The 21323-nt window shown below is 39.6% G+C and overlaps 1 long non-coding RNA gene across 3 annotated transcripts; it reads right to left on the reverse strand.

The window, feature by feature from the left end:
- Positions 1-10546: 10546 nt before the first annotated feature.
- LOC148971530 (uncharacterized) lies at positions 10547-19974 on the reverse strand. Of its 3 annotated transcripts, none has more exons than XR_016147131.1 (5): positions 19621-19974; positions 18393-18504; positions 17800-17916; positions 11876-12044; positions 10547-11182 (listed from the first exon to the last, which is right to left on the reverse strand). It is a non-coding gene; the product is annotated as an uncharacterized LOC148971530 (long non-coding RNA). The 3 variants fall into 3 exon arrangements; XR_016147132.1 differs by having other exon boundaries at positions 18393-18463; positions 19621-19972; XR_016147130.1 differs by having other exon boundaries at positions 18393-19969.
- Positions 19975-21323: the final 1349 nt, after the last annotated feature.

Here is a 21323-nt window from a genome sequence, read left to right on the forward strand (position 1 = left end):
AGTTTCTCCAATCTTCTCAAAACTCTGGATTATGATAGAGGGCCATGAGACTTAGACCTGAGTGCAAAAATGGAGGCTCTAGACCCTTCCAGAGCTGAGATATCGAAACTCAAAATTTCGACCCGAAAAAAAAACGACAGTGTTACCCCTTACGTTTTTTTCATTTTTGGGCGAAAAATTAAGTTTCTCCAATCTTCTCAAAACTCTGGATTATGATAGAGGGCTGTGAGACTTTGACCTGAGTGCAAAAATGGAGGCTCTAGACCCTTCCAGAGCTGAGATAACGAATTTTAAAATTTCGACCCGAAAAAAAAACGACAGTGTTACCCCTTACGTTTTTTTCGTTTTCGGGCGAAAAATTAAGTTTCTCCAATCTTCTCAAAACTCTGGATTCTGATAGAGGGCCACGAGACTTTGACCTGAGTGCAAAAATGGAGGCTCTAGACCCTTCCAGAGCTGAGATATCGAATTTCAAAATTTGACCCGAAAAAAAAACGACAGTGTTACCCCTTACGTTTTTTTCATTTTTGGGCGAAAAATTATGCTTCTCCAATCTTCTCAAAACTCTGGATTATGATAGAGGGCTGTGAGACTTTGACCTGAGTGCAAAAATGGAGGCTCTAGACCCTTCCAGAGCTGAGATATCGAATTTCAAAATTTCGACCCGAAAAAAAAACGACAGTGTTACCCCTTACGTTTTTTTCGTTTTCGGGCGAAAAATTAAGTTTCTCCAATCTTCTCAAAACTCTGGATTCTGATAGAGGGCTGTGAGACTTTGACCTGAGTGCAAAAATGGAGGCTCTAGACCCTTCCAGAGCTGAGATATCGAATTTTAAAATTTCGACCCGAAAAAAAAACGACAGTGTTACCCCTTACGTTTTTTTCATTTTTGGGCGAAAAATTAAGTTTCTCCAATCTTCTCAAAACTCTGGATTATGATAGAGGGCTGTGAGACTTTGACCTGAGTGCAAAAATGGAGGCTCTAGACCCTTCCAGAGCTGAGATATCGAAACACAAAATTTCGACCCGAAAAAAAAAACGACAGTGTTGCCCCTTACGTTTTTTTTTTCATTTTTGGGCGAAAAATTAAGCTTCTCAAAACTCTGGATTATGATAGAGGGCTGTGAGACTTTGACCTGAGTGCAAAAATGGAGGCTCTAGACCCTTCCAGAGCTGAGATATCGAAACTCAAAATTTCGACCCGAAAAAAACCGACAGTGTTACCCCTTACGTTTTTTTCATTTTTGGGCGAAAAATTAAGTTTCTCCAATCTTCTCAAAACTCTGGATTATGATAGAGGGCTGTGAGACTTTGACCTGAGTGCAAAAATGGAGGCTCTAGACCCTTCCAGAGCTGAGATATCGAAACTCAAAATTTTGACCCGAAAAAAAAACGACAGTGTTACCCCTTACGTTTTTTTCATTTTTGGGCGAAAAATTATGCTTCTCCAATCTTCTCAAAACTCTGGATTATGATAGAGGGCTGTGAGACTTTGACCTGAGTGCAAAAATGGAGGTTCTAGACCCTTCCAGAGCTGAGATATCGAATTTCAAAATTTCGACCCGAAAAAAAAAACGACAGTGTTACCCCTTACGTTTTTTTTCGTTTTCGGGCGAAAAATTAAGTTTCTCCAATCTTCTCAAAACTCTGGATTCTGATAGAGGGCTGTGAGACTTTGACCTGAGTGCAAAAATGGAGGCTCTAGACCCTTCCAGAGCTGAGATATCGAAACTCAAAATTTCGACCCGAAAAAAAAAAGACAGTGTTACCCCTTACGTTTTTTTCGTTTTCGGGCGAAAAATTAAGTTTCTCCAATCTTCTCAAAACTCTGGATTCTGATAGAGGGCCACGAGACTTTGACCTGAGTGCAAAAATGGAGGCTCTAGACCCTTCCAGAGCTGAGATATCGAAACTCAAAATTTTGACCCGAAAAAAAAACGACAGTGTTACCCCTTACGTTTTTTTCATTTTTGGGCAAAAAATTAAGTTTCTCCAATCTTCTCAAAACTCTGGATTATGATAGAGGGCCATGAGACTTAGACCCGAGTGCAAAAATGGAGGCTCTAGCCCCTTCCAGAGCTGAGATATCGAAACTCAAAAATTCGGCCCGAAAAAAAAAAACGACAGTGGTACCGCTTACGTTTTTTTTTTCGGGCGAAAAATTAAGTTTCTCTAATCTTCTCAAAACTCTGGATTCTGATAGAGGGCCATGAGACTTAGACCTGAGTGCAAAAATGGAAGCTCTAGCCCCTTCCAGAGCTGAGATATCGAAACTCAAAAATTCGGCCTGAAAAAAAAACGACAGCACTTGGTACCCCTTACGTTTTTTTTTTTTCGGGTGAAAAATTAAGTTTCTCCAATCTTCTCAAAACTCTGGATTCTGATAGAGGGCCATGAGACTTAGACCTGAGTGCAAAAATGGAAGCTCTAGCCCCTTCCAGAGCTGAGATATCGAAACTCAAAAATTCGGCCCGAAAAAAAAACGACAGTGGTACCCCTTACGTTTTTTTTTTTCGGGTGAAAAATTAAGTTTCTCCAATCTTCTCAAAACTCTGGATTCTGATAGAGGGCCATGAGACTTAGACCTGAGTGCAAAAATGGAAGCTCTAGCCCCTTCCAGAGCTGAGATATCGAAACTCAAAAATTCGGCCCGAAAAAAAAAACGACAGTGGTACCCCTTACGTTTTTTTTTTCGGGCGAAAAATTAAGTTTCTCCAATCTTCTCAAAACTCTGGATTCTGATAGAGGGCCATGAGACTTAGACCTGAGTGCAAAAATGGAGGCTCTAGCCCCTTCCAGAGCTGAGATATCGAAACTCAAAAATTCGGCCCGAAAAAAAAACGACAGTGGTTTCCCTTACGTTTTTTCTTTTCGGGCGAAAAATTAAGTTTCTCTAATCTTCTCAAAACTCTGGATTCTGATAGAGGGCCATGAGACTTAGACCTGAGTGCAAAAATGGAAGCTCTAGCCCCTTCCAGAGCTGAGATATCGAAACTCAAAAACTCGGCCTGAAAAAAAAAACGACAGTGTTACCCCTTACGTTTTTTTCATTTTTGGGCAAAAAATTAAGTTTCTCCAATCTTCTCAAAACTCTGGATTATGATAGAGGGCCATGAGACTTAGACCCGAGTGCAAAAATGGAGGCTCTAGCCCCTTCCAGAGCTGAGATATCGAAACTCAAAAATTCGGCCCGAAAAAAAAAACGACAGTGGTACCGCTTACGTTTTTTTTTTCGGGCGAAAAATTAAGTTTCTCTAATCTTCTCAAAACTCTGGATTCTGATAGAGGGCCATGAGACTTAGACCTGAGTGCAAAAATGGAAGCTCTAGCCCCTTCCAGAGCTGAGATATCGAAACTCAAAAATTCGGCCTGAAAAAAAAACGACAGCACTTGGTACCCCTTACGTTTTTTTTTTTCGGGTGAAAAATTAAGTTTCTCCAATCTTCTCAAAACTCTGGATTCTGATAGAGGGCCATGAGACTTAGACCTGAGTGCAAAAATGGAAGCTCTAGCCCCTTCCAGAGCTGAGATATCGAAACTCAAAAATTCGGCCCGAAAAAAAAAACGACAGTGGTACCCCTTACGTTTTTTTTTTTCGGGCGAAAAATTAAGTTTCTCCAATCTTCTCAAAACTCTGGATTCTGATAGAGGGCCATGAGACTTAGACCTGAGTGCAAAAATGGAGGCTCTAGCCCCTTCCAGAGCTGAGATATCGAAACTCAAAAATTCGGCCCGAAAAAAAAACGACAGTGGTACCCCTTACGTTTTTTCTTTTCGGGCGAAAAATTAAGTTTCTCTAATCTTCTCAAAACTCTGGATTCTGATAGAGGGCCATGAGACTTAGACCTGAGTGCAAAAATGGAAGCTCTAGCCCCTTCCAGAGCTGAGATATCGAAACTGAAAAACTCGGCCTGAAAAAAAAACGACAGTGGTACCCTTTACGTTTTTTTTTTTTCGGGCGAAAAATTAAGTTTCTCCAATCTTCTCAAAACTCTGGATTCTGGTAGAGGGCCATGAGACTTAGACCTGAGTGCAAAAATGGAAGCTCTAGCCCCTTCCAGAGCTGAGATATCGAAACTCAAAAACTCGGCCCGAAAAAAAAACGACAGTGGTACCCCTTACGTTTTTTTTTTCGGGTGAAAAATTAAGTTTCTCCAATCTTCTCAAAACTCTGGATTCTGATAGAGGGCCATGAGACTTAGACCTGAGTGCAAACATGGAAGCTCTAGCCCCTTCCAGAGCTGAGATATCGAAACTGAAAAACTCGGCCTGAAAAAAAAACGACAGTGGTACCCTTTACGTTTTTTTTTTTCGGGCGAAAAATTAAGTTTCTCCAATCTTCTCAAAACTCTGGATTCTGGTAGAGGGCCATGAGACTTAGACCTGAGTGCAAAAATGGAAGCTCTAGCCCCTTCCAGAGCTGAGATATCGAAACTCAAAAATTCGGCCCGAAAAAAAAACGACAGTGGTACCCCTTACGTTTTTTTTTTTTCGGGCGAAAAATTAAGTTTCTCCAATCTTCTCAAAACTCTGGATTCTGATAGAGGGCCATGAGACTTAGACCTGAGTGCAAAAATGGAGGCTCTAGCCCCTTCCAGAGCTGAGATATCGAAACTCAAAAATTCGGCCCGAAAAAAAAACGACAGTGGTACCCCTTACGTTTTTTCTTTTCGGGCGAAAAATTAAGTTTCTCTAATCTTCTCAAAACTCTGGATTCTGATAGAGGGCCATGAGACTTAGACCTGAGTGCAAAAATGGAAGCTCTAGCCCCTTCCAGAGCTGAGATATCGAAACTCAAAAACTCGGCCTGAAAAAAAAACGACAGTGGTACCCTTTACGGATTTTTTTTTCGGGCGAAAAATTAAGTTTCTCCAATCTTCTCAAAACTCTGGATTCTGATAGAGGGCCATGAGACTTAGACCTGAGTGCAAAAATGGAAGCTCTAGCCCCTTCCAGAGCTGAGATATCGAAACTCAAAAACTCGGTCTGAAAAAAAAAACGACAGTGGTACCCCTTACGTTTTTTTTTTTTTTTTTCGGGTGAAAAATTACGTTTCTCCAATCTTCTCAAAACTCTGGATTCTGATAGAGGGCCATGAGACTTAGACCTGAGTGCAAAAATGGAAACTCTAGACCCTTCCAGAGCTTAGATATTGAGATATTTATAATGGCATTAATGCTACATTGGATCTCCATATCTCAGCTCTGGAAGGGTCTGGAGCCTCCATTTTGGCACTCAGGTCTAAGTCTGTATATTTTGGGGTGAAGTGTGACCAGGATCTTGTTTTGATGAGATTCACACACTGAATGCGGTGTGTGTGCGTGCGTGTGTGCGTGTGCACCTGCTGTCTGGTCTAGTACACAGTAGTGCAGTGTCAGATCAGTGCTGTGTGTAATAAGCCCAGCAGTGTTTATGTGGATGAGTGCGTGTTGGCGCTGATTGTGTCCTCTTCACATCCGTTCCTCCACTCCTCCAGCACCTGACTGCCAACACTCACCTCAGTCCCTAATATGAAGACATGTTTTGATGGATCCGTGTCAATATCGGGATTCTGATAACACCTGGTTTGGCCTATACATCCTTTAACATTCCCAGTTATTTAAGCCTCTGAATGTGTGTGTTGTGTGCTGTTATCACCGATCTTCAGGCAGTTTCAGGGGATTTATGTAACACAAAAAAAAGGGAGGGGGGGGGGGGAGCAATGTAAGGAAAGTGTTGGATATATAATGGCATAAATGCTATGTGGGATCTCCATATCTCAGCTCAGGAAGGGTCTAGAGCCTCCATATTGGCGCTCAGGTCTAAGTCTCATGGCCCTCTATCAGAATCCAGAGTTTCGAGAAGATCAGAGAAACTCAAAATTTCGACCCGATTTTCGAGGCGAAAAACTACGTTTCTCCAATCTTCTCAAAACTCTGGATTCTGATAGAGGGCCACGAGAATTAGACCTGAGTGCCAAAATGGGGGCTCTACGCACTTCCAGAGCTGAGATACTGAGATCCAACGTAGCATTTATGCTATTATAAATATCTCAATATCTCAGCTCTGGAAGGGTCTAGAACCTCCATTTTGGCTCTCAGGTCTAAGTCTTTATATTTTGGGGTTAAGTGTGACCAGGATCTTGTTTTGATGAGATTCACACACTGACTGCGGTGTGTGTGTGTGTGTGTGTGTGTGTGTGTGTGTGTTCGTGTGCACCTGCTGTCTGGTCTAGTACACAATAGTGCAGTGTCAGATCAGAGCTGTGTGTAATAAGCCCAGCAGTGTATGTGGATGAGTGCGTATTGGCGCTGATTGTGTCCTCTTCACAGCCGTTCCTCCACTCCTCCAGCACCTGACTGCCAACACTCACCTCAGTCCCTAATATGAAGACATGTTGTGATGGATCCGTGTCAATATCGGGATTCTGATAACACCTGGTTTGGCCTAGGGGTGTAACGGTACACAAAAATCACGGTTCGGTACGTACCTCGGTTTTAAAGTCACGGTTCGGTACGTTTTCGATACAGCAAAAAGAAAGAAATGCCAGAGAAATTTCCTATTTGTTTAAAGAAAACATATTTTTAAATAAGTGTGAGTTTTCCTAGATCTTGAAACTTTCAGGTTTATAAATAGGGGTCATCTTTGAAGGATGAACAAATAATGTTTTGGTCATCACATTAAAAATAACATTTAAATATATATTTATTTATATAATATTTGAATTTTGAAGTGCTGGAAAAAGATGTGTGAAGTACTTGAAAGCATTTCACCATTCCAGCCAAACTGGTTACAGTTAGTGTTACTATATTAAATCCATGGTGAATGTTGCTGGTCTGTGGACGTAAAGTACTAGTTCATTCACGGCACAATGTTTCTCCTGGTTTCCATGACAGCGCTGTTTGATCTAATAGAGATCTACGGTTAATAACGGAGAAATGTGAATGCATCTCACAAGATCTCGCAGCGATGTTATTACCTCAGTGGCGAATTCAAATGTTTTCTTCACCGGATCTCTTAGCGCGGTGTGGTAACAGTGTTGCTTGATCAAGATCGGCTCGCGCTGCACAGATGTTGCTGGTCCGAACTGATAAACGATCCGTGAAGCACATAACGAGGAGCGCAGTTTCGTTCTGCTTTCATTAGGCTTGCCATTTGGATGTTGCGCAACGTTGTGTTGGCCGCGTCAGCACGAATTTTGCCGGCAAGAAAAATGGTCCAAGCAATCGTTCGGTTTGTATGCGTACCGAACCGGAAGCCTGGAACCGAAACGGTTCAATACGAATACATGTACCGTTACACCCCTAGTTTGGCCTATACATCCTTTTAACATTCCCAGTTATTTAAGCCTCTACATGTGTGTGTTGTGTGCTGTTATAACCAATCTTCAGGCAGTTTCAGGGGATTTATGCAACACATTGCCCCCACCACCACCCCGTTTTTTGTAGGGAAAGTGTTGGATATATAATGGCATAAATGCTATGTGGGATCTCCATATCTCAGCTCAGGAAGGGTCTAGAGCCTCCATTTTGGCACTCAGGTCTAAGTCTCGTGGCCCTCTATCAGAATCCAAAGTTTCGAGAAGTTCAGAGAAACTTAATTTTTCGCCCCGAAAAACAAAAACAAAAGGGGTACCACTGTCGTTTTTTTTTTTGGGCCGAAATTTTGAGTTTCTCTGATCTTCTCAAAACTCTGGATTATGATAGAGGGCCACAAGACTTAGACCTGAGTGCCAAAATGGAGGCTCTAGACCCTTCCAGAGCTGAGATATTGAGATCCAACGTAGCAGTAATGCCATTATAAATATCACAATATCTCAGCTCAGGAAGGGTCTAGAGCCTCCATTTTGGCACTCAGGTCTAAGTCTTGTGGCCCTCTATCATAAACCAGAGTTTTGAGAAGATCAGAGAAACTCAAAATTTCGGCCCGAATAAAAAAACGACAGTGGTACCCCTTTTGTTTTTTTTTTCGGGGCGAAAAATTAAGTTTCTCCAATCTTCTTGAAACTCTGGATTCTGATAGAGGGCCACGAGACTTAGACCTGAGTGCCAAAATGGGGGCTTTAGACCCTTCCAGAGCTTAGATGTTGAGATATTTATAATGGCATTAATGTTACGTTGGATCTCAATATCTCAGCTCTGGAAGTGTGTAGAGCCTACATTTTGGCACTCAGGTCTAAGTCTCGTGGCTCTCTATCAGAATCCAGAGTTTCAAGAAGATCAGAGAAACTCAAAATTTCGACCCAAAAAAAGCGACAGTGGTACCCCTTTCGTTGTTGTTGTTTTTTTTTTTCGGGGCGAAAAATTAAGTTTCTCCAATCTTCTCAAAACTGTGGATTCTGATAGAGGGCCACGAGACTTAGACCTGAGTGCCAAAATGGGGGCTCTAGATCCTTCCTGAGCTGAGATATTGAGATATTTATAATCGCATTAATTCTACGTTGGATCTCAATATCTCAGCTCAGGAAGGGTCTAGAGCCTCCATTTTGGCACTCAGGTCTAAGTCTTGTGGCCCTCTATCATAATCCAGAGTTTTGAGAAGATCAGAGAAACTCAAAATTTCGACCCAAAAAAAGCGACAGTGGTACCCCTTTCGTTGTTTTTTTTTCGGGACGAAAAATTAAGTTTCTCCAATCTTCTCAAAACTCTGGATTCTGATAGAGGGCCACAAGACTTAGACCTGAGTGCCAAAATGGAGGCTCTAGACCCTTCCAGAGCTGAGATATTGAGATCCAACGTAGCATTAATGCCATTATAAATATCTCAATATCTCAGCTCAGGAAGGGTCTAGAGCCTCCATTTTGGCACTTAGGTCTAAGTCTTATGGCCCTCTATCATAATCCAGAGTTTTGAGAAGATCAGAGAAACTCAAAATTTCGGCCCGAAAAAAAAAACGACAGTGGTAGCCCTTTCGTTTTTTGTTTTTTTTTTTCGCGGTGAAAAATTAAGTTTCTCCAATCTTCTCAAAACTCTGGATTCTGATAGAGGACCATGAGACTTAGACCTGAGTGCCAAAATGGGGGCTCTAGATCCTTCCAGAGCTGAGAGATTGAGATATTTAGTTTTAGTTTTTACTTAGTTTTTACTTATGTAGTAAAAGTTTTTTATAATCCTAATTAATCAATTGTTTGGAACCTGTGATAGGCCCTCTATAAGATTCATATTTTCAGTATGCATAAAAGTGATGGACTGCAAGATTATAATTTTAAGTTTTAAATCAGAACCACAGGAAGGATCGAGCGAATGTGGCCGGAGATAAACAACCGGGTCAATTACCCTATTAAGGAGGCTTTGATTCAGCTGACTGACCAGGAAATGATTGACATGGAGGAGCCCACCACTCGCTACTGCGTGTCTGATCTCACATGCCAGATAGGCCGTATTGGTGTAGGAAGAGTAGTGGACTCGTGGAATGCCCACAGAATACCAGGTATTCTTATTAGCAACCAGGTTTTTTTTTTTTTTTTTTTTTGAGAAACAAACTAAAAACAATTAATTTTTTTTTGCAGGGAGAGGTGTCTCAAATTCTTTGGGAGAAGGCGGTTGCTTCAGAAAGTTAAGTGAAGACCTGCTACCCAATTCCATAGTCGCTGCTGCAAACATGTAATTACAAGAAATGTGATCCTCACTGACCACACCAACAACATTCGGCATCTACCCTTTCTTAACAGAAGAGGACTGTGCATATGCAGAGCAATCCTTTATTGATCAGTTTCCTGACCTGTCTGTCCTCTACAACAATGTAATTAACAACGATTACAGACATTTTCAGGAAGCAATTATGTGCCTTATTAACATTACGCCAGTGTTGTAGTCGAGACCACCTCACTCGAGTCAAGACCGAGTCCATAGAGATTCGAGTCCGAGTCGAGCCCGAGACCAGAGACGGTCGAGTCCGAGTCGAGACCGAGACCAGTGAGGGTTGATTACCTAATTTACTTTTATTTACTTAGAGAAATACTTTTTTTTTTTTTTTTTGTACTGAATTTACTTAGAGTTTAAAAAATATGATCAGTTTAGGGTAAAAAGGCCACATAGTAGGTGGTGTTAAAAGTAATTTTATTACAATTTGTCATGCGCAGTTGCGCACTAGAAAATCACCAATCACTAGGCGTGTCAATCAATTGAAATAAATATTTTATTAACATACATTAATAATCATGAAAAATATTTTTAATTGAACTCGAGTGGACTCGGGAATAATTCCATGTCCTAAAAAAAAAAATGTTCGAGTACGAGTCAATGCCGAGTCCAAATGGACACGAGTCCATGGCAAGACCAAGACCATTAAAATATGGTCTCGAGACCGAGTCCGAGACGAGTCCGAGTCTCGAGTACTACAACACTGCATTACGCACCGATATTCAAATCCTTAAAGGTGGCGTAGCTACATTGTGAAGATAGTGGAATTTCATTTATTATTGATCATATTTTTAAATAAGTTTGTTGGTCTCATTTTGTGAACCAAATTTAGTGAATTAAGTCTTAACGAACGTTTCTATTTTTTGTTAAGATTTGTACAACCAGTAGCTGTAATTTGACCAAATTAAAGTTTATCAAACAAGTACTAGTTTGAACAAAATGTTTATTAAAACACATTATTTGAACAATGTTAAATGCAATTTTTATACCAATGAGGGAAGACAAATAAAACATCTTAAAAGGAATCTGGAATATATGCACAGCTCTGTGAATATGCAGGATTTCACAACCTGGAACTTCCCTGGAAAACAAACACCTTACCAATTCTAGTACAACAGTCTCTATAAATTGGGATCATACTTTTTTTTTTTTTTTTTACATGAAATTATACAACCTGGAACACTGTTGTACTGAAGTGTTATTTTATAAACTAGTTAAGGATTTAGAATGTGTGTAATTTCACACTCGGGAACAATTTAACATGCTCCATATAAGGAAAAAAAAAGTAGATAATGATATTACATTTGTGTGCAATTTCACAACCTAGAACACCATGTCTATAAAAAAAAATGCTTCTTCAGAGAAGTACAATACATTTCAAGCTAACTCTTTCACAACATCTAGAACAGTTGACAGACCAGCCACCCTGATGATGTTTAGCACTAAGAACTCAGACCTGCGCTTTAAGCATTGGTTTGATGTTAATGCCCATTCTTCAATGCAAGCTCTACACCCAATGATGCTCCGGCAACATTCGGACAGCATTGACTCACTGATGATGTCTGTAAAAGCATGGAGGATATGCATTAAAATTGTCATCAACATTTTTTGTTGCCTACATTTTAGCATGTTGAGGTATACTGGAGTATATGCTGATTGCAAAACAAAAATATTTAAGAAGTACTGTTCATTGATTCTTTAGTAAAACTAAGTAAAAGTAAAGCTGGTAAAGAAAGAGTTGTTCAGTTTTGTCCAGTTCATTGCTTAGCCATTTAGAGGCACAAATTCACACATATCCATAAAAAGAAAAGGTGTAGTGGAGTCCAGGGTGTGTGAATTCTGCACACACACATTTGGCAAGTTTTTTTCATAAACCCTTAAAAGGATAGTTTGCCCAAAAATTAAAATTATTTCATGATTTACTCCATCCTAGGTTTATGACTATCTTCTTTCAGACGAACACAATCAGACTTAGTCCTCCAAGGTTTATAATGTTTGTGAATCGCAGCCCAAAAAAAGATCCTCCTTTAAAACTTTTGGGCTATCATTCATAACTATTATAAACCTAATAACCATAAACCATAAGGACTAAGGATATTTTTAAATACATCTGTACATCTAAAAGATAGTCATATACACCAAGGATGGCTTGCTGGTGAATGAAGTTTGGGAAAATGTTCATTTTTGGGTGAACTATCCCTTTAAGTGTGTGGTAAACTGTGAAGTTGATACATCAGACCCTTGGGGTCTCATACCTCTACAAACAAGGCAAGTGAAGGCTTCCTTGAGCTGTGATGCCTGCTGCATGTTGACTTGGTTTCTGTCTCTTGTGGCCAGTGTCGTGAGCTCCCGGAGTCTGACAGCAACACCTCCAACACCTCCTCAATCTTTTCCAAAATGTCCTGCAATCCAGAGTCTTCTTCCCTACACAGACAGACACACACACACACACACACAATATATATCAGTGGTTCCCGACCACATTCCTGGATGCCCACCAACACTGCATATTTTGCATGTCTCCTCCAACACACCTGATTAAGGATAGATACAAACAAAATTAAAATAAACTTAATAGATCCAATAAAATAATATCAATCACCTCATCCTTCTTGCTCAAATGCAAATCAAATTTTGAGAATATGCAAAAATAAATAAATAATACAGAGACTCGCTCAAATGCGTGTCCCCACACACACACACACACACACACACACACACACACACACACACACACACACACACACACACAGAGAGAGAGAGAGAAAATTAACTTAATTAGCTTTATGTTTATTTCTGTTCCATCATAATTGCTGTTCCCATATGAAGTTTTTATTACTTATTGAATAAAAAATTTATAAAAAATACCAATTTATTGCAAAATGTCTGTAAAGTGTTTTGAATTATCACTAACCATCCCTTATTTTGTTCAATTATTTCAATGATCAAATACTGAGTAACAAAAATATTTGCATTTTGTTCCCTTTCTAACCAAATGCTATAGTGATACCTGATACGCATCTAAAAAAAAATGTTAAAAAAATAATTAGTTGTCTTTTATATATATAAGTCTTTTAAATATTTAAAAAATATATTTGAACAATTATCCTGGGAAAAAGAAAAGTTACATTTTAAGGCTTCGTCCGTTTTTGACCGGGAGGAAGCTAAGTGTAACCCATTTACGAAGAAGCCCAGAGGGTTAAGGGGACAAAACATTTGAGGCTACATAGCCGTCTCTATTTGTGGGGTACACATTTTCCAGTCGCTTCACCCTTTCATCCATCCACCCACTCAGGCTGTCCTTTTCCTGTTGCATCTGCACCATGCTGTGCGGAACAGAACAAAGGTTCTCTTTCAGCCAGAAGGGAGGACAGAAACTTGGGAGGGAGGACTGGTTCATAAAAACAGTGGTTTGTTTCACCATCCCGAACTGATACCGCTTTCTCTGAGGTGACTGGACAATGAAGGATGAGTGTTTGTGAGGATAGGGAACGGTAGTTGGGGACACAGGAGGCAATTGTAACACCAAATATCTCACATCATCAACAAGCTGGATAGATGAGACTTGCCATATCTCAGTCACTTTCCATTTATCTCTAGAAACAGATAAATTCTTAATCTGTATGTATTTTTTTTTGTTTGTATATTTGTTTCTTGTTTTGACCATAAACAGCATTAACAAAATGTTGTTAGATTAATGCTTAAAATGATTAACCAATTTTTTTTAGAGGTGAATTTATCTTGCTTTATTGACACATGTAACCGCTAAACATACATAAAACATTTTTTATATATAAATGAATGTTTTTTTTATTACTTCTAAATTAAAATAATGAAATTAAGTTTATTACTATATTTTTTCTCACTAGATCAAATTATATATTTTATTTTTTTCAAAAAAGTAATACAATTAATAACAAAATCGAATAAAACTATATATATATATATATATATATATATATATATATATATATATATATATATATATAATTTGGGGACCGCTCTTTAGCTCATGGTTTTAGTTCATAGTGTGCAGACAGACAGGATCTCAACAGCTGAGAATGCAGAGCTCCAGTATGTGAACGCAAACCTAAGGAGAACGTGACAGGAGGTTGTGCAGTACACCTCTATCAGGAACCCACTGACAACCAGATGTCACAGTAACTACCTACTACACAACAAAATCAAACCACTTTGATCAGAAAAAAAAAAAAACATCACCAGTGGCCTTTCCAACGGAGTCACATCTGGAAACTGAAATAATGCAATAATTTCATCCAGACTGAACTGTGCTAAAATACTCTGTTATTCTTTCCCTCTCTTTTCTTTCTCCTCCTGTGTGGTTCTTCCTCTTGTCTGGAATGGAGTGAAACACTAACTTCTGCGGTGAACCTTCAGTTGTTGGTCTGCGTTCCTGTTCCGCGTGCCCATCACGAGTCAGGCCAGGCCTCCCACGATGGAGCTCCCTCAGAGAGTCCTCCCTTAACCTCTGCCCTGCTGATGCCTGGGATAGCAGGGGCGTAATCATGGCCGTATTTTAATGACCTGCTGAAATTCAGTGGAGTTCCCGCCCTTAGAAGCAGCTGAAGGATTCACTCCATCTATGGACGGGAGTGCTCAGTAGGAACGTGTTCTCTGGGGTCAGTTGTGGTTTGTCCCTGTATGGCACACTGTATACTTTATTGCCAACTCTCCTGCAGTCCATTCCATATTTCTACCGGTGCTGTGCATGAAACTCTATCACGCAGACTGATCTTCCAAGCCACATTGCACACCCTATCATCTCCAATAATGCTCTCACAAGCACAGGAGCCACATGCCACAGAGCATGCTTTTAAGGGGTCCTATTATTCCCTTTTGGGGTGTGTGTTTTCATGCTTGATTGTTCAAAAACGCATTCTTTTTCACATATTTTACATTATTACAGTTCTTCTCTCCCCAGTCTGGTTTAACGCGCCATTTCTGATGAAGCCCCTCCTTCCGAAATACGGAATGTGCACGTTTGGGAAATGTGATGCCCCTTCATAACCGCAAGCTCTACTCAGATATAAATATTAACAAAGGTGTCAATTTGAAGCCATTTCAAGCCCGATTCAGACCCTGACAATGTTAACAAACAAGAGGGTTGTGCTGAACAGATTTCAAGCTTGAACTTTGCAAGCACGGATTTCACAGGACATTTCTGAGCTATGATGTAAATGAATCAAGGACCCCTTTAATAAATCAATTAAGTCAACCCGGTCTCATCCCAAGACGTCATATAACTGACGTTTTGGGACGTCTTTTGACCATACGTCAATATTCGCCTTTTTAGGGCCCCCTTAAACGTCGGTAGATGAGGTTATGGGATCCTAACTCTACCCCATACCTAAACCTAACCCTAAACCTAACCCGTCACCTAACTGACGTTAAAGGTAAAGCGTCAGTTGTATGACGGCCCGGGATCGCCATCTACCGACGTTTAAGGGGGCCCTAAAAAGGCGAATATTGACGTATGGTCAAAATACGTCCCAAAACGTCAGTTATATGACTTTTTGGGATGAGACTGTGTTAATTAAGTTGACAAAGACAAAAATAGATATTTACTTTCTGCACTGATCATTTACTCAACCACATGCCATTCAAAACCTGTATGACTTTCTTTCTTTGACTGAACATTTAAAGGCCTGGAATATATCAGACAATTTATATGGACTACATACATTTAATGATCAATCTATTTAATTATGTGAACAAAAGCACATCAAATGTCATAAATGTCCCAATTTCCACTAAAAACACTCTGAAACACTGAAAAAGATTTCTATTGACATTCAGAATTAATCAATAAATTATTATTAATAATCATTATTAACATTGTATAAACGTTGTAGACTGTGTGTTTCACGTCGCTGCGATTCCTAAATGAACTCACTGCAGAATATGTCACTGTGGTGTGAGCTCTTCGAAACCTCGGATGAACTCTATCATCATGCATTACTCAGACATACAGAGGGACGTGATAAAGCTGATTAAAAGCTGAGGAGGACAGTATCAGACATGTCCTCTTTATACTTCTGGTTTAGTGAAGGAATTCCGAATTAAAGTGAAACAATCCTCAACTGAAAACAAGCTCTTTCTTGCGTCCTATGTTTGAGTGGTCACAGTTCAACAGACAGCACCAGTCCCTTTCTAAACTCTGACCACTCAGCTTCAACCAACAATGCCAAAAAAAAAAGATAGGGCAGCCATATTGTTCTGCCCAGTCATCCTCCTACCACAAGCATTGATATCATACCATCATCCTACATTGATTTTGGTGAAACTCTTACTGTGCGTGCATATCCACTGTCTTCAAAATCAGATGCGGGAAACCAAAAAAAAAAGGCTTCTGTTTAAGGCTTTTGTTCTGTCTTCCATCTCTAAAATATCTATGGGAAAAAGTCTAGGGAATGAAGACAAGAAAGAGGCCTTTGAAATCAAATCAGATCAAGGGAATGAAGACAAGAGAGAGGCCTTTGAAAGCAAATCAAATAAAGAGACAAGTTGACTGATGTGCATCAAACTCAAGCGCAGTCACACACCAGAAGGGGGTACAGCTGGCCTGTCATCACCTTTATGTCACGCTGCTGCAGTGTTTTGTTTGTCAGTGATCCAGAATCTTAGTGAAGACATTATTGTCCCTGAAGGAGATGAAGAGTATTCAGTTTAACAGGACAGAGCTTGTCCTCTGATACTCTTAGACATTAGGGAAACCGGAACCTAACTAACACATAGAGAACATAAAGTTCAGTCACCATTACACACTCACACTAGACACACATGAATATAAACCGCTCAAAGTGAGTTTCTATCGGCTTTGTCACACCTTCTCCCAAATCTCTTGTTATTTCAAGCAATAACATAAAAATAAATAATTAATCTATCACAAACTGCTTGCTGAAGCCATTCTCACCATAGACGGTAAGAAGTGGACAGAGTCATCCCACTGGAACTCAATTGAGACAAGTGAAGCCCATTTTTAGCAATTTTCTAGGACTTCCGTTCCTGACGCGCAGACTCAAACCGACTCAAACAGAGCTTGACGACGTAGACAAATCATGAGAAATCAAATCTGAATCCTTCCCTTCCGAAACATGCAGAGGCAGAGAGTGTGAGTAGGAGCTGTCCATGAGCGAGGAGCAGGAGAAACTTTTGCTAGGTATTCTGATGAATTATTTTGTCATTTTGCCTCCATGTCTCCCCGATTGCCCACGAGCTTCTCAGGCTATCCATACGGTAATCTCTCTACTGTGCAACAGAGAGTCGTGTGGGTATGACGCAATCGTTAGCTTACTTTCACTAAAACTGCTTCTACGGGGCCATAACATAAGCTACAAGGTAATGGAGCATTTTATACATTGTCATGTTTTTTTAGAAATAAATAATGGAAAAATGGAGTCTTCAAACACCTCAGATTTAAAGTTATTTTCTGTCAAAGTGACCCCAAAATGAATGGGAGTCAATGGAAATGCTAACTCAAGTGAATTTCTGCTACAAGATGGCGGCTCCCGGCCGGCTTCAACTTCTGGTCGATGGATTACCCCCTTGATTCTCACAGTGTCTAACTCATGATATAGATATATGCATACATAGTTTCTTCATTAGCGGCCATTTCAATGGGATGCTATGCGTAAGTCATTCGCCATGTTGGACGGTCAAAGCCGGTCTCTGAACAATAGAGACAAGTTGACAGTGTCAGCATCCGAAGTTAGATGGATGTATGAATATCTATAATAGACTTTAGCAGATAATTTTGCTAAATTAACAATACAAGACAAAGGCGTACACTACACAACAAGTTACCATATTAAAGTAAAAACATGTCATATTTAATTCGTATAAAAACACAAACAACACCTGTGAAAGTTCTCAACTATTAAAGTTTATAGCATTTCTTCACTTTAAAAACCATTGCTGCCTTCATTTTTTAAGTACAAACAACTTAGATGTTTAAGTAATTTCAACTTAAATTGGATTAAACTGACTTAAAAAGTAGTTGAATCTTGTATAAATATTTTCTTTCAAACTTAGAGTTAGAGCAATGTAAAAACAGAGTATGTTGTCATAACTTATTAATTATATAAATCTTTAGTAGGAATTTAAATCATGGTTTCACAATTAGAAAGCTGTGCAATGTTGTGGCAAAATTGATTCTTACTGTGAGTGATTGTGGGCTCGCCGACGTGTCTGGAGCGGTCGAATGTGGATCTATGTATACATTTCTATGGTCTAACCGGCGGTTCCACTGATCTCAGGACTGCAGTTATACTGGTACCTGCAATCAAAGAGAGAGATAGTTACACACTTTACTGAAACGTTCCCTCAAACGTATCAAATCAAAAACTTAACAATTAAAGTATGTGAATCCTTAAGTGAGACACAGCCAGTGAACTTTTCCATTATAGACTGTATTATGAAACCAGTAGTTTTCATCCAAGCAACAGTAGTTCCACCTCTAAAAGGATAATTTAAACAAAAATTACTCCAATAATTTCAGTTTTAAAATAAAATGAAAAGCTTTTAAAATATGCTTTTCAATGCTGTTGTGATGTTCTGGTGGTACGACCCATTTTACAAAAGGTAATGTCAAGCGATAAATGAATTTCTCTGGTAAAAGATTCCGCCTCTTATTTAACCAGACTAGAATTTAGCAGATGGAAACTTGAGTGGAGAACGGTGGGTTTATGGGCCATTCTGTGCTACTGTTGATGGGGCTTTTGGATCTTAAAGAGTCCCTGGCATGGAGCTCACTTCATTTCTCCCGGTTTCCTGTTGCCATTTCAAAAGTGTTCTCGGGTTTTCCGGTCCTCTGTTGTCCTGTGCTGAATTACAGAGGAATGATGTTTCAGGATGGATATTGGCCCTTAAATAACCAAAATGAATGCAGCTTTTATTTGAGACAGAAAGCTTAATGGGAAAAAAGGTAAGAGAGAGAAAGAGGACACAGTGTGAAACCTGGTCACAATATAGTGTCTATTACCACTTTTTCAACAGAGATATGGCATGGAATAAACCAACAGATTGGGTTTGAAAGTGGTAGTTGCGGAGGCTGCCAATGGAGGGAGATGGAAAGCTCTCAGATTTCATTGAAAAGATCTTCATTTGCGTTCTGAAAATGACCAAGTCTTTGGTCTTGCTTTGATACGAGGGTGAGTAATTATTTAATGACAAAATTTTCATTTTTGGGTCAGCTATCCCTTTAACGTCTAAGCAGTAGAAATAAACATAAGACATGGGTGGCTGTCGTGTATAGTTCATACCAGAGGCTTTGGGAATATGTGGCCTTTGGTGGCTGCTCTGGTAACACCCATGGCATCCACGGCACGCAGGACTAGGCGGGTTTCACCGCTTAAAAATACACCCACTAGACAAGGCCTAAATTCACAGCGCAACCTCCCCATCTCATGCCTGAGAGAGTATGGTGAGCAGTATGCTAGATATCTTCAGTATATTATGTGTGTGGAAGTTCTGAGTATCACTATTGGTGGACTTGTGTATATTTATAGTGCTGAAGAAATGCAAGCCTATACTCGTCTGCAAAAAAAATATCATCTGTCAAGCCTGGACTTGGCGTTTAATCGCACACAGACGTCACTAAGATCAGGTTATATAATGTGAACAGAGGGGCAACTTTGATGTGAAATTACTCCTGAAATAAACGATGCTCAAAGACTAATAAAGCTTACGCAGATACACACACACACACACATAAAGACCCATAGAGGTCCGACATTTTTTCTTAGAATAACTTGTGTGTTCAACAGAAGTCACCATACAGGTTTGGAACGGCATGGGGGTGAGTAAACAATAACAGCATTTTCATTTTGAGGTGAACTATCTCTTTAAAAGAACAGAAAATCCCTCAAATCTTTAGTCAACAGTATTATGCAGCAGATGTTTGGCTCCGCCCATGAACAAGACCCTACTATGCCATGACAATCACTCCTTACAACCAGCGCTGCAAAGTATGCTCTGGAACCTTTGAGGTGTGTTTGATGTTTGCCAACTGCCTGATGAGCGGCGTGTTAGTCAGTCAGTGTCTCCTCCTGCTGTCGGTCAGGTTTACAGTGCAAATGTTAAGGGTCAGGAATCAGTCCTTCCAGAGCTCCAGCTGGGTAATTCAAGCCCTGTAGTAGCAGAGTAAATAGATAAAACAGGTCACATGGGTCAGGAGAGGCACAATTTGGCTGCTAAAAAGGGAATTTGCTCATGAAGTGTATAGGCCTACCTGAAATGAATCAAATCAAAGTAACTTGAACAATAAAATAATAAAATGAAATACAAAAATGATGGGCCGAGACACTTCAGCATGAAGCTACATAAGATAAGAGGTTTGGGGGGAAAAAAATTGAAGTGTGTACCTAAAATAATTTTTTTTTTTAAAAATTAAAAAAAAAAAAAATTAAGGAAAACAAACCAAACCAAAGAAAAACAAAGCAAAACAAACTAAATTAAATTTGCAAAAACAAACAAACAAACAAACAACAAATAAAATAAATCTCAAAGCAAACCAAAAGCCAAAGCATTGGCAAAGCAAAACACACACAACAAATCTAAACAATAAAAATATATTAAAATAAAAAAAAGACACTTCTGACTTATATTAGTGATTTATATATACAAAATATCATTAGGTATTGATATATGAAAAGGATTCCTAAAGGTGTGTCAGAACATTAGTGTCAAAAGCCTTTCTCATATTTTGACCAACGCCTCTGACGTGTTCCAGTGTTCAAACAATAGAGCACGACGCTAACAATGCCACCACCATGGTTTTGATTGCATGAAAGTATTAAATACCCTGAATGCAACATACGCTGCTTTGATAAAAACGTCTGCCAAATTCATAAATGTATCAGCCCATGCAGGACATCAAGAGTACAAAAAGGAAAGAAAATATTGTTGAGAAAATAAATAAGAGAGGGATGTTTCCCAGCATATAGCACCGCAGGATAGTGTTTCAAGCTCACTACTGATCTGCAATTAACTTAATGATGAAATAGCGATGCACGGGATTTTAAAGCCACACAAGTTTCAATTACCCCCAATAAATGCGCACGATTTTGCATGGAGCACAAATTGAGCATTGCTAAAAGTGCCACAGACCACTGTTCACACATTTTGGGGGATTTCTTCACTTTCTGAAGGTTGTGGGTGAACTAGCATGTCTTCAGTCTCCCCAGACTCTAGCCATGAACTCATAAACAGGAAGAGTAGCGAGGAAAGAGTAATGAAGTTGATTAAGTGTTGCTGTCTCCGTTTTCATTTCCAGCTTATGCGGGTGGAAACATCACAAACAGCTCTGTTTAATATAGAATTTCCAGGCAACATTGGCATCCCGAAACTGTTGTTTCAAAGAACCTTCGTGGGTCTCCACAGGGAGGAAATTCACCCCACTCCACCCAGCAGGGGTCAGGGCCGGAACGTGTCGAGGGGTGGCGCACATGTCTTAACACTGACAGCAGAAAAAAAAAAAAAAAAGAAATGTTGAAAAAATTAGCTTTTTCAAACATTCAGGATCCTGTTCAAGAGGCTTCCGGACACCCTGAGTAGATCAGAGTAACCGTCTACTTATTTAGTGAACTCTGAAACAAAGTCAATCAAACTTAATGTAACATTTTTACTATAAAAGACTGGAGAAGTACAGAACAAAAAATATATATATGATATAAAGTTGGAAAT

Source organism: Pimephales promelas, chromosome 17 (assembly GCF_988280905.1).
Source record: "Pimephales promelas chromosome 17, fPimPro1.hap1.1, whole genome shotgun sequence".
Taxonomy (NCBI): domain Eukaryota; kingdom Metazoa; phylum Chordata; class Actinopteri; order Cypriniformes; family Leuciscidae; genus Pimephales; species Pimephales promelas.